Consider the following 14,334-nt stretch of genomic DNA (forward strand, 5'->3'; position numbering starts at 1 on the left):
TATCTCAGCAGCTACATCAACGGTGAATGGTTGCAATGAATCTGGTTTTGCACACACACAAAAAGGGGAAACCAGAGACACACAAAGTCACCATTGTTTGCTAAATGCCATTTACTCTGCAATCAAGGCTCAGAACCGCAGGGACTTGGGTGCAGGAGGCCAAGCTCTGAGTGGCCGCTTCCTAGCCAGACTGCATGAGGGCGGTGGCCAGGCTTCTGTGCATAAGAACTGCCGGTTTTGCTGAAAGCAAGCTGACTGAGAATGATTACAAACAGCTGGTTACTCTAATTCATTATCAGAGATTTCAGGCTTAATCTTTAAGAACGGGCAGGGCCTTCCCTTGGTCAGCCACGTCCTTGGCCCATGGCCACAGTCCCAAGACCAAAACTCAAAGCTGAAGGTTCCAGGCCCCCTGCTCCTGTGGATCCGGTCATCCTTCCCCCGCAGGTGCCTCGGAGGCACTGAAACAACTTGCCATCATTTCATCTTTAGCAAGTGCGTGTGTTGTGACTTTGCTTCCCAACACCTATTTCAGGAGCCTGAAGAGCAGGACCTGTCCAGAGAGCAGCTACGAGGTCCTTCCTGTTCTCGTTCCTTCAGTGTCCCTTTCACAGTAGCAGATTCAGGTAAGTTCTGTGCGGGTCACCTCCCGACAGAACCATGATGTCATAAGGTCCCTCTTTTTGGCATCTTCCAGACGGGCATCAGGACAAATGACAACGTCTGGGTTGCACTGTACTGGGTCTTTGCCAGCCAGACCCACTGTGGCGACTTGAACTCCAGCTCGCCTCCTGACATCTACAGCGATGACTGTCTCCTTCCTCTCTGCTCCTTTGGCCAGGAAGGCCAGAGCTCTTTTCCAGCTCACTTTTATGTTGTATTTTTTAATTTTTAAAAAGATTTTACTTATTTACCTAAGAGAGAGATTGCAAGAATGGGGGGGGGGGGAGTGACTCCCCACCAAGCAGGGAAACCTAGAGTGGGACTCAATCCCAAGACATCAGGAACAAGACCTGAGGAGAAGGCAGATGCCTAACCCACCCAGGCGACCCTGTTGTATTTTTTAAGACTGCACCTTGATGGGGTGCCTGGGTGGCTCAGTGGGTTAAGCCTCTGCCTTCGGCTCAGGTCATGATCTCAGGGTCCGAGGGATCGAGCCCCACATCAGGCTCTCTGCTCATTGGGGAGCCTGCTTCCCTTCACCCCCCCACCACCTGCCTCTCTGCCTACTTGTGATCTCTGTCAAATAAAATTTTTTTTTAATCTTAAAAAAAAAAAAGACTGCTCCTCAGCTCTCTGCCCCCACACATGGCACCTTGGCCCCTTTCCCTGGGGGTAGGACCCAACCACCACCTAACTAATCTAGAATGCAGGCCAGTGCACATCCCGATCTCCCAGACTCCCGCCCTCAGCCCCCCACCTGCATAAATATGCTCTTGCGTGCAATATCTGCTGGAGTTTTCCCCCATTGTTATGTTACGTGTGCTTTTCTTTGTATTTGCAGGAGCTCCCAGTGTACACGTTTAATTTTTTACTTTAAAATAACAGAAAAGTTGATACATATCCTTCTTCCACCCCACAGCTATTAACGTTCCATTATATTTTCTTCTCTTTCTCTCCTCGTGTGTGTCTTTATGTGTGATCTTTATCTCCGAACCATTCCTGAATGTTATTTTCAAATATGACACTAGTTATTAAACCAATACTTTAGTATGTATTTCCTAAAAACAAAGAGAGTCTCCTACACAGCCAAATACAACCCCTGAAACCAAGAGAATAGCATTCTATACTGCCACCACCATATCTACACATTCCATTCAAATTTTGCTAGTTGTCCCAATAGTTTCTTTCATCCTGTGTGTAGCTGGCTCTTTGGCTTCCAAGCTGGAACAGTTCCTGGGTCATCTGTTGGAATCATGACCTTGACACTTCTGAGAAGTACAGGCCAATTACTTTGTAGAATGCCCCTTGTTTTGGATTTGTCTAGTATTTCCTCAAAATTGCCTCTAGGTTATGCATTTGGGGCCAGAAGACCACAGAAGTGATTCTGGGTCCTTTTCAGCATGTTCCTGTATGGAGGCATATGATATTCAAGTTAACTTCTATTAAGTGATTAATTTGGTGTCTGCCAAATTTCTCTTATAAATTTATATAATAAGTATTTTGAACTTATAATAATATCTAATTGATAAGCATTAGAGAGTACTTTGATACTATGGTAAATATCTATCCCATACCTATCCCTATGTTGTCACCTCACTCCTTAATCATAGCTTCCCATTAAGTTCTCATACCTGATACTTCAGAAGTATCTTGGCTATTTTTGATCCTTTTCCCTCCCACATAAATTATAAAATTAGCTTAACAAGTTCCATGATTTGACTGTAATTGCTTTGAATCTATAATTCTAGTTGTGGAGTATTGGCATCTTTGTGATGCTGTCTTCCTTCCCATAAACATGATAAGTCTCTCCATTTATTCAAGGTCTCTTTTACATCTCAATAAAGTTTTATAATTTTCTCTATGGAAATCATGGAGAAATACCTCAAAGCATATAAACAGCTGGCTTCCTGATATGTAGAGCTGAGATATGGACAGACAAAAAATGGATATGCAAGTCTAATTTCACCTCAGACTGGAATTGAGTCTAGATTGAACTGGGCTGGGCTTGGTTCCAGTCATTCTGGAGGCCCCTGCAGGAGCTCAACTGAAAGTGAATACTGAAGTCCCATCTCTACAAGATGAGTATTTAAGATTGATGAAATGTGTTTTACTTTAGATACTTCAAATAGAATGGAAGCATCCACCACTTCCTCCTCCACTCCTGACCTGAGGCCAGTGTTCAGCCTTCCCTCTCTAGAAATCAGTAGATGCTAATGTGGGTAGAGAGACTGTTAAGATCCAGGAGAAACCCAAGAAAGAAAAAGGACCCAGGGCCAGAATTCTGATATCCTAAGTGAAAGACTGTTGTTCTGTGGGGAAGGGTGGCAGCATTGATCAATGAGGACTGCAGAAGGAAATCATGAGGAGGATTGTGGGAAGAGATATTCAGGGAACTATGCAACATCCAGAAGGAAAGACCCTTGAGCAAGTGATGGACACTGTTCCACAAGAGTCCATTGTCACCAACCCACCCCATTGTAAATTACCAGTCAGAGGAGTATCTCAGTCAGCAGGTAGCCACCCAGACCAAGAGATCATAAGGCAAACCCTCTGGTTTCTACTACTGACATCAAAGCCAGAGCAGCAAAGTAAGTTTTATGCAAGATGGAAAGGAGAAGTCTTGCTGGTGAGGTGTAAATTCAACAGTGACCATCCCATGGCTGTTTACTACCCCAAGAAGATGCAAGAACACAGCATCCAAGGGAGTGCAATTCCACAAGCATCAACACTGTGTGGTCCCTCATGATTTGGCTTGATTCAGGCACAGAAATCAGAATACTAGGAGAAACCATGGGCTCATGGCCCCCAGCAGTTTGTAGTCATTGTTCCTGGCAAGAACAGTCCAATAAGATTTAACAAGCAGAAAAAGATAAGGGTATTATCTCATGAAAATCAAAATGCCTACCAGGACTCCAGCCCTTTATCGAGATACACCCAGAAATAGGCCAGGGGAATTCCCATGGACAGGGCCTCACTTTCCTCAGAAAATAGTTCTGGACAGCTCCTTCCCCAAACACACAAATAGTCGAGAGTCCAAAATGATTCTTTTAGCCTGAAATTTTGAAAGTAGACATTAGTTTTCCACGATAGCCACTAATATTCAATAATACATGCTTGTTTTTAAATAGGAGCTTGATCTCACAACCCTGAGATCAAGACCTGAGCTGAGATCAAGAGTTGGGCACTTAACTGAGTCACCCAGGTCCCCAAAAATGTCAAAAATTTGTCATGTCACTTCCTGATGAACTTTTCAACATAATTTAGCTGAAAAAGTTACTTCATGTAATTAAATATATTGACCAATTACATAAACCAATTAAATACTGCTGCCTAAAATGGTGGTTTTGCTTTAGAGTGGTATGTAGGTCATTTTCCTGGACAGAAACGAGATGCAGAACTAGTTTTCTATGGAGGCAAATTCATGAAAGCTCTTCTACACGTCTCTACCACAGTTATTACCCCTTTATGCCAGTAACTCACTTTGTAACCCGTGAAAGAATGTGACTTACTCACGTGGTTAGATTTAGAAATTGTCAGCTATGTTTTCATTTAACTTGAGCTCATCAAGCACAGCTACAATATGGAGGCATCAATCACTGAAACCAACCTCACCATCAGAAGTTAAACCAAGATATCACAGTCAGTGAGGGGAAAATGTGATTCAGGTCAAGAAAGGAGAAAATAGAAAAAACAACCCCCCCCTGAATTCAATAGGAATAGTTAAAGATCTGGAATGGTTGACAATAGGTCCAACTGATGAAATATTTCCACCTGCTGGTTGTCAAGTTTTATGATTCTTTACATTTAAGTTATTTTGTACAAAATGTGATGTCGATGGATTGAAAGAAATTAAGATTTGTATTTTGAAGCTCACAAGAAGATATGCTGCATACATGTGACAATTCTTACTTCCTTGGCCCATAGCTGAGAAGACTCAGAATATGGAACGCACAGCAATCAGACTTGAGACCTTTGTCTTTAGCTTAATAAATTCAGCTAGTAACCTTTATAAGCCACTCCACACACACACACACAGTATTTTTAAACATTTCAGGACGTAGAAAATATGCTATATATACTGAACGTGGATAAACTTGGATAAGCAAAGGTTGCTTCCTTTTCATTTATCCAAAGGCAATTTCCCTCTTAGTAGGTGACTTATAATTCTGATTTCATATATTCCATTTTCAGAGGCTTCCGGTGGCTCTTCCATGAAACAAACAGAAAGGTTCTCTGACTTCCAACTTCCCATTTAACCACCACTCTCTTTCTTCCATGTCTGCCATCTTGTGTAGGTTCGTGGGGGAAAGAGCAGGGATAAGCTGGGATCCAAACCCAGCTCCATTGCTTCTCAGCTGAGTGACTGGCACCTGTCCCTCATTTTCCTCTCTGCCTATCCATCTTTCAGAATGTTGTGTGCATTTAAAATGATATATGAGGGGCGCCTGGGTGGCTCAGTGGGTTAAGCCTCTACCTTCGGCTCAGGTCATGATCCCAGGGGCCTGGGATCGAGTCCCGCATGGGGCTCTCTGCTCAGCAGGGAGCCTGCTTCTCCTTGCCTCTCTCTCTGTCTGTCTCTCTGCCTATTTGTGATCTCTCTCTCTGTCAAATAAATAAATAAAATCTTTTTTAAAAATTAATTAATTGATTGATTGATTTAATTAAATTCATAAGGATACCAGGAAAGTACAGCTATTCTCTTCTTCACATGAGTGCCTTTCTCCATGACTATAATGCTGCCTCTCTCCAGCTATGTTTCTTTTCTTTGCTAACTAAACAATTGGGCCTTTCCTTCTGAAACATTGTTTTCACAACCCAGTTATGTTTATGATGTGACCAAATGTGCTACGCAGCTCTTTGATTTATTTTTAAATTAGTAATTCTCTTTAACTGTTTTATATGTGGCCTGAATTTTAATGCCACATCATTATTTGAAATAAGCACAAGCAGAAGTCATTCTGGAGGTCCCTGCAGGAGCCAAAACATTCACAGAGGTGGGGGCAGGGAATGGAAAGGGGCACTATGAGGTAGAATGCCAGGGGGGCCCCCCGAGGAAGTGCTGGGAAGAGAAGGGCCCAGTTTGATAATGAGAAGAAGAATTGGGGGTCAGAAAGTATGGGGCGCCTTTCCTTGCTCTGCTCTCTCCATACCACTTGATCCTAAGAGTTCATCCACCTTCTTCAAACCTCAGTTGTCTCACCTGTAAACATGTTATAATAATACTTACTTCATGGGTTCATTGTGAGGAGAGGATGACATATGTCAGACATTTTGTTGAGACAGACACTCCAAAAAAAACAAACAAACAAAAAAACCCAAACAAACAAACAAAAAAAAACAAACAAACCAAAACATGATAGTGATAGCAGCAGTATTCTTAATCTCTACAATGCTAACGGGCACAGACCTTATTTTCAGTTTTACTCTATTCTTTCACTGAAACATAAGTGATGGTGAGATGTGTTCTGTGTGTGAGGCAGGCAAGACTTACATTCTGTCACGCGTGTTTGATCTTAATCAAGAATATTCAATTCTACTATAGCCAACAAGAAATGGCAAGTAGGATGGATAAGACTCCTATGATGTGCTAAATAACACTAGTGAGTAAGTGAGTGGCTTGCACAATATGAGTGAAATCTAAAAGCTGTGCTGTTGAGTGTTGATCACTGGCCAACCAGAAGACGTGTTCAAGATAGAAGGAATGAAATACAGGATTTTTTAGAATACAGAACACTCAAGAGTGTTTACTCATAAAGAGAAACTGATGCAAGGACGAAAGCAAAAGGTACAAACCAAACCCCCTTCACACAGACAACGTCATCTCTAAACTGGCCAGTCATTGGGGCCCCATTCTGTCTTCGCATATACTCTGTCCGGGAGATAAAGGTCACAGCTGCCCAGCAAACAAGTGAGTGAGCCACAGCTGTGACCAGGCATCCGTGCCCCTGTGCCAACAAATGTGTGTTGACCTCAGACACTTTGAGCTTGCTAAGTCTCCTTGTTCAAACTCAGCCCCAGTCTTAGGAACCACACCACCATGAGCAAAAAGTAATGTGACAGAGTTAAGAAGCAGTGGGTAAAAGGAAGAAGGTGAGAAGCAGAAGGATAGAGAGAGGACACAGAAACAACTGTGTAACACAGGCTTCAGCTGGGGTCACCTGGGTGGCTCAGTGGGTTAATCATCTCATCTCAGCTCAGGTCTCAATTCAGGGTCGTGAGTTCAAGTCCCACACCGGGCCCCATGTTGGGCTCCACACTGGGCATGTCAGTTTACTTAAAAAAAAAAAAAAAAGGAAACACAGGATTCAGATGTGTGGTCCTTCCACTTCATGCTAAGTATAAACTCACCCCAAACTTCTTTTCCCTTGCTACTGGGTATATGTTTTATACTGATCCAATAAACCGTATGATTTGAGCTTGTTGATTTAGTCTGCAAGACTTGCTGCTATGACCTCTTGGATGGCTTGCCTGGGGTGCACGAGGAGTCTACTATTGCATCAAAGTAATTTCCCATATGACAGATTTTTCCTTGACACCAGAATTTCTTTTGAGATAAGAACTGGTTGGATTCTTCTACAAATCCATCAAATTGGTATAATTTTGCACAGGAGAGCAATAAAAGCTTTTTCACTGCATTTTTCTGGTGAAAGAAGTTTGGTATCTCATTAATGTTTGAAGAAGTAGTAATTTCATATGAAATTGCAGCCTTTCCTTTCAAATGCTTGTTACTAGCTACATCCCCTGCTGTTATCTGCTCTCCTTTTATTTTATCGTCATGGAGTTTGGGGTTGTTTGTGCTTTTTCAAACTAATTGCCAGCACACCAGTGGTGGCCATTATCCTCAGAGGCTAGAGACACACTCTCACCAGGAAAAAGCAGCAGAAACCCAAGTTCATATGGACAGTGGCCATAGCCAGTGCCTGTAGGTCATTCCTTTCCAGGCGAATTCTTTTTGTCTCCTCTCCTTCCTTTTTATCTTCGTGCATTTTTTCCCCCACCCTCTATTCCCATCTCAGGAACCACATGAGAGTCCACTTAAGGCTCTACTCTGAATTCCTTCTCTGCTATAAAAATTTAGGGTTTTCTCACTAGATCAAGTTTGCCTCCTGGGCTTCCCAGAAAATGAGATCTCCCCTGGGAGATTCCTCAGTCCTTTGTGCACAGAAGCCCCTGGCAGAGCCACCCCACTCATTACTCGGGCATGTTTATACTATTCTGAATCCCGTCGGTAGACACGTATTACCCCCCAAGCACCAACCTCTTCCTATCTGTATATAAAATGATGACTTAACCCCCAGAGGAAGCCCTGTAACAGGGTTGTTCTGTTTGAGAAGCAGTCGGGAAACTTTGGTCCTTTTCCCTTCATGTCCTTCTTCATAGTTCCCATGCTCTTACTCCTGGCTCTCGCAGCCAACATACACCATCTTGTGTTTCCTTCAATAGATCCTGAGAGAAAATGTCCGATTCTTCAGAATGAAATATCTACACATTTTTTAAAAAGAAAACTCTCTTGCTAATGTTGCCTGTGGGAAAAGGGTGAGGGAGAAAACCCAGTCATTTCACAATTAAGCTAAAATAAAAAGAACCAAGGTTTATGTTTCTTATAAAATGTAAAGCCAAAACTCTTTCTCTCTCTGTCTCTCTCAAAAAAAGGGAGGGCAGGGGGGCGCCTGGGTGGCTCAGTGGGTTGGGCCGCTGCCTTCGGCTCAGGTCATGATCTCAGGGTCCTGGGATCGAGCCCCGCATCGGGCTCTCTGCTCAGCAGGGAGCCTGCGTCCTCCTCTCTCTCTGCCTGCCTCTCTGCCTACTTGTGATCTCTCTGTCAAATAAATAAATAAAATCTTTAAAAAAAAAAAAAAAAAAAGGGAGGGCAGGGCACCTGGGTGACTCAGATGGTTAAGCCTCCAACTCGATTTCGCCTCGTGCTGTGGTCTCAGAGTCATGAAATGTAGTGCCAGGTTAGGTTCCACACTGGGTATGGATCCTGCTTAAGTTTCTCTCTCTCCCTCTCTCTCTGCATCCCCTCTCCTCCTCTCTAAAATAATAAAATAAAATAAAAACTTCATACTTCCATCCCTCTGCATCAGGAAACAAACAAGCAACCAACCAATTAATCAACAAGCAAACAATGTGGCAAAGAATAAAAGGCATTTCCTGGATCAGGAAACTGGGAAGGCTAGAGAGAAGGCACTGGACCTGGTCTCATAAAGGTTCTGGCTCCTTTTTCCACACTCGTCTTGGCTCTCTCCTCTCCTCCTCCTAGTGACTTGGTCTTCCAGGTGGCTGCTCTCGGGACCAGACGGCTGCCTACAGCCACAGGAACTGCACACCTCCTTGTTCAATCAGGAAGATGTGAACTGATCTGAGCTTCACGTGGATTGGACCACTCTCTGACCAGGATTAAAAGCCATATGCTGATTGGCTTAAAGCAGGGGTCCCTCAACCAATCCCTGTGGCAGAGAAGATGAGCTTATCTGTTAGGGATAGGCCGCTGGAGGTGGGGTCCATTGCACCAACAACAAAAACTACAGACTATGGGGCTGCTACACAGAGAACTGAAGCTTCCTGAAGAAAAAATGTGAATACTATTAGGTTAAAAGAAAGGGAACTGATGGAATATAGGCAACAAACCATGTCTGCTGTGCCCACAAGGTAGAATCTTTGACTGCATACAGGTGCTCCGTATATCACTAATAAATGTGTTGTCCCATGATATATTATCAGCTAATTTACCCTAAGTCCACTGTGCTCTTACTGCAAGTCGCTGCGATTGAAATCACTTATCTCCTGTTGCCTTATGGTAACACGGAGTATTTTAGTATGATAAGATGGAGTCATTTCAGAGAGATTAACACAATTCTACTTCCTGCTCCTCAGATGCAAACTGTGAAGAATGATTATTTAATGTTTTAACTACTGGCTGTTGACTTCAAAGACAGGCCACTCATTCAAGAACAAGGGATTTCAGCAACCTTCAATACCTTTCTCACTTAATCTTATTTCCATGCTGTGTTCCTATCAAAGTCAATTTCCTGCTGCAGTACCACGTGATACAGCCTTCCAAAAGTCAAGTCCTTTTCTGAGTGTTTTTCACATTTCAAGCATACTTTTCAGTCAGGGCCAAGTAGAATCAAAACTCAGGGGATATGGCCTTGTATTGTTTTATTATCATGCAACAGATCTTTCCCAGCAGTCCTCTGGGGGCTCTGCTGTATCTTTCGCCAGCTCCCAAGAGAAGGGTCTCAGTATTTTAATTCGTAAGACTACTTTCTGCTGAGTTACAATGCATGGCCGGGTCAGAATATCTGCAGTTTGAATTCTAGTTCCTTGACTAATTCACCATGTTGACACGTAGCAAAACTTCTTTTTTCAAAGAGCTCACAGATAAACTTCGGGGTATGGTTTGTGCTTCAATAGTAAAAGCAATGTGATTTCACAACTAGTTCCAACCCAACGCATGGTTAAAACCAGTTTACTCTAGGGTGGCCAAAGGTTTGCAATTGCCCTTACAACCAAAACCTGTTTGAATTATGACATCTGACAGGAACGGACTACTAATTTCAATGCCTTATAAGAGCTGGGGTCGGGGGTCGGGGAGAGGAGGGATAGAAGATGTATGTTAAGATTTACTTTGATCAGGTAATGTAACAGACATAGAGAGCATTGTTCTTGAAAGAAAAGCTTATTACTTACAATTCCCAAGAAGAGTGGGCCTGCCATGCCCCGCCCCCCGCCCCCCAACCACAGGGCCGTAAGGATTAATAGCAGGGTGAGTCAGAAGACAGAGGGAATGAGGGGAAAGCATGGCCCAGAGCATTTACTGTAGTTTCTACAGGAAGGAATGGAAAATTTAAGGTAGGCAACTTTGAGGAAGCTTAGGATGGTTTGAGGAAGGTTTAGATGGTTTAATAATTTCAGTGGGTTCTGGGCTAACTAGAGCTGGTCTCTAGTTGTGGTAGCTGGCACTGAGGTGATTTAGGGCAGGAAAAATATTGGCTTGATGTGTGCAGGTTAAATAAAGGAATTAATTGGTGATATTGCCCTCAGATTGGCTGGTTTGCATACAAAAATACATGGGTGTATTGTGTACTATCTCTAAGAATTATCTAGCCCCAGGGGGCCAGTCTCTTTAGGATTAGAAAGACCCCAAGATGTCAAGAATCATAAAATACAGAAAAAAAATTTTAACAACATGGTTAATACAATGAGGAGAAAGGAGAAGACTTCAGTGCTTGCATTGATGATGTAAGAATCAGGGCAAGTATCACACACACGAATCACATCTGTCCCTGCCCATTGCTGGGCTTTCATAATGTCCTTCCTATTTGCCAGACCACTCAACACCCACCCCACACCACCTTGCTGCCCACCAGGCCCCTCTCATAAGGAACATCCATTCATATCCAACTAAAAGCTCAGGACTGCGCAAGTTTTTTTTCCAAAGTGGTTTGAAAAGCAACTGGTTTTACATGAAGGTGACTTTGCCATCTTCCTCCGCTTTTCTGCCCGTTGTCCTGGACAAAGATAAATGGGAGCATAAAACTCTGTTTGCCCCCCCACCCCCCCCCCAGCAACAAGAGGAAATTCACACTATCACAGTAATGGGTATGGAACAGGATGGCGATATTCAGCCCTCCCCCACCCCATTCCTGTTTCCAGTCCCCAAGTCCTGCTGATGTTATCTTATTAATATATTTAATGATGACTATTTAATGATCCTAGTCCTCATCATCCCTGCTGCTTTTGATGAGGGAGCAGGAGGCTGGCTGAGGACAAAGCAAGAGCTGGCACCTTGCACCTCCTCTCCACCCACTCCCCTCAGTAATATGTGTCACATTCCTCAGGCACCCCTGACGGCCCTAAAAGAAAAACAAATAGTTAACTTGCAGAGATCACAATCCTGCAAGGCAGGAGTCTCCCTTGGTTTACAAACGTCTTTGAGATTTACAACAAAGAAGTTACCTTATCAATAGCCCAATTTCCAAAGGCACATAACTCAGTTCCTCAAGCCCTAATGTCACCCTCCCCTCCATATAAACTGAAGGAGGCTGAGGCAGAAGGAAAAGTAAATAAAGTTATATTTCTTCTAAACCCAAATCTCACTAACAAGGACACTTGATAGGAGAAATGTGAAACTTTATCTCTAGATCTCCAAGATAGTGTAAAGAATCATTCCCAAGCATATGGCCCACTGATATACATCTAAAGGGTCTCACAAGAAGATTTTTACTACTAGTAATGAATAACCTTTCTCCCTACAATAGCTAGCCCCTCAAGATCCTGGAGACCTTGCTTCCAAAATTCCTTAGAGACTAACATCACCCTCTTTGTCCTCACCTACCCAACTCCTGTGCATATAATCAGCCACTCCTCAGGATAATGGTGCAGCAGCATCTCTGTCTGCCCACAGGTCCTGTCCCCGTGCTCTAATAAACCACCTTTTTGCACCAAAGATGTCTTAAAAATTCTTTCTTAGCCATCGGCTCTGAACCTCACCCCACCAAAGTTCAAGAACTTCATCACTTTGGCCCTAAGTCAGGCCTTCATTATCTTTTACTTATGTGGTATCTCTCCCTTTCAGATGGGGGCCCCTAAAATGTTGGGCTCTGACCTGATCAGGTGGAAGCTGGTGGCATGGTTGGTGAAAGCATTCACCAGAGACAGAGCAAAGGGGATAGAAGTGTATGGAATATACCACAAGGGAGCTGCAGGGCAGGACAGCAGAGGAGAGGTTGTCCACAGGGAGGCAGGGCTGAGGGCCGTGTTTAAAGGGGGAAGGTGAAGGGGTGCAGGACATATGGGATTCTCCCTTTTTCAGTAACTGTGCCTGGTTGCAAGTCACCCATTAGTAAGTGAGGGCCTGTGGACATCTTGAGGAGTGTCACCTGATGAGCCTGTCTGGATTCAGCCAAGGATTTGGGAGTCACTGTGGCTCCTTTTTGCCTTGATCAAGTTTCCATTGCTCCAGCCTGGTGCCTAAAAGTGGGCTCTACAACTTAGCTTAGGGTATTAACCTCATAAACTGTCTTCTGACTTCTGGTCTTGACTCCCTCAAATTCTCTCTCCATGCAGCTGAAGAAATGGTTTAGAATATAAATTGAGCTCTGGCATCCCATAGCTAAATCCCTTCAAAGGCTTCCCCATTTGCTGCAGTGGTGTTCATACTGTTCCATGGGCAGACCGGGATAATTTTGTTTAAGCTTACAAATGAAGATGCCAAGTTTATATGCTACAGATGGACAACTAAAAAAAAAAAAAAAAAAAGATCAAAATCCTCTGATAAAAGAGACAATTTAAAATAACACACACAGTGTCATCTCAGAAAAATAGACAGTCACCTCCACTGAATAAATTCAGGTCTGTGAAAAACTCCCTATGCTCCTCAGAGCAGTGAGTTTTGCCTCACATTGGCTAGAGTCTGCAGAGCCTTGCATGGTAGGCAGGGCCTCCTGGGAGCAGGCCCATGACTGCCATTCTAGCCTCACCCTTTCTAGCCTAAGCTCTAGCAACACTTCACTGCTGTGGTCCAGGGTCCAAAGGGCTGCCCAGTGATACGGGAAATGGTGACTTTTGGAGCTGTGGACAAGCCTCGGAGCGAGAGAAACCTTCGCGCCCCCACTGAGGCCATCCCCAAACCTCGGTGCCACAGCAGGCCAAAAAATCGTAGGCTGACACCCGGCCACAACCCCTCCCTCAACTCTGCTCCAGAAAGATCCCCTGCAGAGGGGCCCCTGGGTGGGCAGCATCATCTCAGCGTGTTTTCTAGGTGGCCGCAACATGCACTGAGCGGGAAATCGCTGTAGCCTTTGGGGGATAGGTCGGTCCGAATCGCCACCCATTGCCAGCCAATTCTCCCGACATTGATTTTGGCAGAAAGCTGGTGAGCATTGGCGGGAAATCCCCCAGCATACTCGCTTCCTGCAGCGCATATCTTCATTGACACTGCCTTTATCTAGTGTCCTGACGTGTGAGTGGTCGCGGTTAGAACTCTGCAAGAAAGCCCTCTACGATCCGGGTGACACGAGTCCATTGCCTCCTGCTACTGAGTCTTTGGGGGACTGCCTCGGTCCCAGCAGATCTGGCCTACCATTCCCCTAGGCTCTAAATAAACCCTAGTTTTGGTTTTCAGGCTTCCATTCCAAGGTTCCTGGCCCCAAAGCCCCGCAGATAAAGTAGGTCTGAGTGACACCCTACAACTCCACATGCCACATGGTCGGAATTTGTGCCAATTGGAGCTGTGTCAAGCCCTCAAAGAGGGTGAAACCTGCATGTGCCCATAAAGCTATTCTGACCATTGTGGCCTCCCTGGCCATAAAGCCATATACTTGTTGTGCTGGAGGTATGCCCCCAATTCAGGCCTGAGAGCAGCCCACCTCACATCCAGCACAGATTGCCTGCAATGACCCAAGGCCCTAACCCTAACCCGACTTAGGGTTTTCAGGCTTCCATTCCGAGGAGCCTGGCCCCCGGATTAAGGAGCCCTGAGCAACACCCCAGGCATCTTCCTGGAGAAATGGAAACCATCCCATTTGGAGCTGCACTGAACCCACAGAGGGGAGGAAACCTGCATGTCCCCCTAAAGCCACCCCTACCATTGGCGGCCCCCCAGGAACAAACTCTAATTCTTCAGGGTAGCCAGATGAATGTCCTAAACACAGCTCCAAGGGGAGC

At 44.5% G+C, this 14,334-nt stretch overlaps 1 pseudogene; it reads right to left on the bottom strand.

Moving 5' to 3' along the window:
• Positions 1 to 279: 279 nt before the first annotated feature.
• LOC101681476 lies at positions 280 to 13,600 on the bottom strand (annotated as a pseudogene).
• Positions 13,601 to 14,334: the final 734 nt, after the last annotated feature.

Source organism: Mustela putorius, unplaced genomic scaffold, assembly GCF_011764305.1.
Source record: "Mustela putorius furo isolate JIRA1106 unplaced genomic scaffold, ASM1176430v1.1 tig00003988_pilon_pilon_pilon, whole genome shotgun sequence".
NCBI classification, from domain to species: Eukaryota; Metazoa; Chordata; class Mammalia; order Carnivora; family Mustelidae; genus Mustela; species Mustela putorius.